Raw genomic sequence first — 2654 nt, 5'->3', positions numbered from 1 at the left:
CGGGGCGGGGCGGGGCGGGGCGGAGCGCGAGGCGCGAGGATCCTTTCGGTCGGCATCCCCTACGTCGCGCCGCCCCCTACGCAGCAGGCAGCCGTCGCTGGGGGCCGGCAACCTCGCCCACAAGCCAAACATCTCGGAGGTCAAACATCCCAGAGGAACGAACCCCCTCCGCGGATGGTTCCTGACCCCTGACCCCATGTACGTACACGGGGCGCGGGGCCCCCAACACACGCGGGGCAGCCGCACGCCGTCGTGCGCAACATGCTGCACGACTCTATGTCGCAACACTAAAAGCACCGCGGGGCGAATAGCGACACACCAAACACACTCTGACCTGACTTGACTTAACGTTCGCGGAACCCGCACAATCGGAACCGGGCTTTTTATTTTTGCCCAGTAGACTGGTTGGCCATCGGCTATAAGACCACCACCACAAAACGGGGCAGTTGTTAAGTTAACCTCCCTCCCCCGCCTCGGCGGACGGCCACGACGGCAGAGGTTTGAGCTCGCGCCCCTATCGCTCTGGAAACGACAGCTTAAACGGTGCGAACTCTAACACTCAATCTCCTCGCTCACTCGCGTTGTCTACGACGTAGACTTAACTGTCCTCCAGCCACCTAGCACCACGCCCCTTTAAATAACCCCCCATTCGTAGAGGAGGAACCTGACTTGCCAAACACCAGCCGAAGGCCCTACACAGTGCACCGCTGCACCGAGCTGTGGTGTTGCACCGACGGCCGGCCGGGCGGGGCGCGCGCTGCACTCTGATACCGGTGTTCGCGATTAGTGACAGCGGGAGGTAGCGACCGCGGCCACGACGGCTCGCGGGGTGAAGCGGTCAGAAGCGGTTTCGGCTACAGCACCGGTCTGCGCCCGCCCAAAGGACTGATAAAAACACACACGCTCAACGTGATCTATACAACACGCGCCCCACCCACCTGGGCCTCTGCTACCCTTTCAGTTTATTCGTAATATCAGCGTCGCTAAGCGCACTGCAATCGTGAAACACACGGGGCAGAAGCACCTACACCCGTGTGTCTGTCTGATCCCCGAGCCCGCCGACGCGGCCGTCAAACAAATCCTGGCCGCCTATGCCTCGCAGCGCCCCCGCCTCCCCTGGTGAAAAACCTCTGGGCGTGTTTTCCTTCCCGTCAGTTCCAACCCTCGCCAGGTCTGGCTGTTGACTTGCGCGCTCACAAACACACGCCCACACACACACACACACCGACGCGCGCCCCCTCACACTTACAAAGACACACACTACCACAGGCGGCGCTATAGTCACAGAGGCCGCGGAACGCGGAACGCACAGCTCGCGGGCCGCGCGGGGCCGGGACTGGGGACGTCCGCCTACTCCGCACTGCTTCGCGCACCTGACAGCGGGCCGCGCGCAATTTTGACTGACGGCTTTGGGTTTGGGCCCGTCGGTGCGGCGAGTAGAAGCTTGAGCTCCGGCGGAGACCGCGCGGCTCCGGGTGGGCGCGGGCGCACCGCGGGGCCGCTGGGCTAAGCGGGGCCACGGGCCAGCGCGGGGCCGCCAGACTACTGCACACTGCACACGCGAAATTTCCGCGCAGCGGAACGTAGAGCGGAGGCGGGCGCGATGACCACGACCACTACGAGCTCCAGGCCCCGGCGGCGCTCCAGCAGGGCGCCCCAGGACGACGCCTTACCTGTCGAGCGGAGTCCTCGACGAGCTGCACAGCGCCGAGTCGCGCCGGTGATTAAGACCCCCTCCTGGCAGCCCAGTCGGCGCGGCCGGTGCTGCGCGCGGGTCGCACCCGCGCCACAATTCGCAACAACTTCGGACTAGCTCGGCTCGGGCTCGGCTCGGCCACTATGGAGGACAAGCAAAAGGTGCTGCTGCTGCTGCTGCTGCTGCTGAGGCGCCTCGCCGGTGCGGACTGAACACTCGCTCATGGCTGGTACTCAGGGACGTGCACAGGGCCCTGCTGCCGGTGCCTGCCCGCCCCGGCCCCGGCGCGGCCCCGGCCTGGCGCGTGGGGGGGAGCGCGGAGGAGAACCGCGGCCCGGCGGGGCGCGAGGCCCTCGCACTCGCCGCCACGAGCCGCCACGCGCCGCCACGCGCCGCCACGCGCCGCCCTCGCACGCGCCCCCGCCTGCACCACCGCGTACCCCTGACCTTGCCTCGCGGGAGGGGGCGAGGAGGCGCGCATGAGTCACCGGGATCCCTCACGCGTTCACGGGTGCACGCGCACGCACCAGTGCACGGACGGGCGCACGCGGCGGACCGTGCAGCCACCGGTGCTGGGAGGGGTCGCCGCTAGCACTGGACGCATCCCCCTGCAAACAACAGCGGCAGGCGGCGTGAAGGCCTCACCGCCACCCCCATCCAACTCGCCTCGTCTCTCCACCACCTTACTCTCACAGACGCACACGTCACCCCCACTTCGAGAAGGCGCAGCGCGCGGCTCACCCGTGGAGGGGGCGTGCACAACCTTGGCCAGCCTCCTCCTACCTCCTCCTACCTCCTCCCTCTGCGCGCACGCTTTCACCCTTTCCCGTGGGCTTGAGCTGTTCTTACCCGGCGGACAGCAGGAGCGGCAGGGATCGAGAGGAGCACTTCCCATTCGCAATTCATCACTCCTCACTCTCGACGCGCTCCACCCCGCCACGCCCCGCCACGCCCCGCC

General features: G+C 67.1%; 1 protein-coding gene across 1 annotated transcript in view; it reads right to left on the bottom strand.

Annotated features, from left to right (window-relative positions):
- Nucleotides 1-877, bottom strand: part of LOC127751956 (uncharacterized) — a gene marked incomplete at its 3' end in the record, with an annotated part of 2608 nt that extends 1731 nt beyond the window's left edge. Inside the window, exon 1 of the mRNA XM_052276299.1 lies at nt 670-877. The remainder of the gene's footprint in view (nt 1-669) is intronic.
- Nucleotides 878-2654: the final 1777 nt, after the last annotated feature.

This window comes from Frankliniella occidentalis, unplaced genomic scaffold (genome assembly GCF_000697945.3).
Source record: "Frankliniella occidentalis isolate FOCC.00 unplaced genomic scaffold, Focc_3.1 Scaffold2449, whole genome shotgun sequence".
Lineage (NCBI taxonomy): Eukaryota > Metazoa > Arthropoda > Insecta > Thysanoptera > Thripidae > Frankliniella > Frankliniella occidentalis.
The sequence above is the reverse complement of the archived record's forward strand: the minus strand, read 5'-3'. Positions and strand labels throughout refer to the sequence as shown.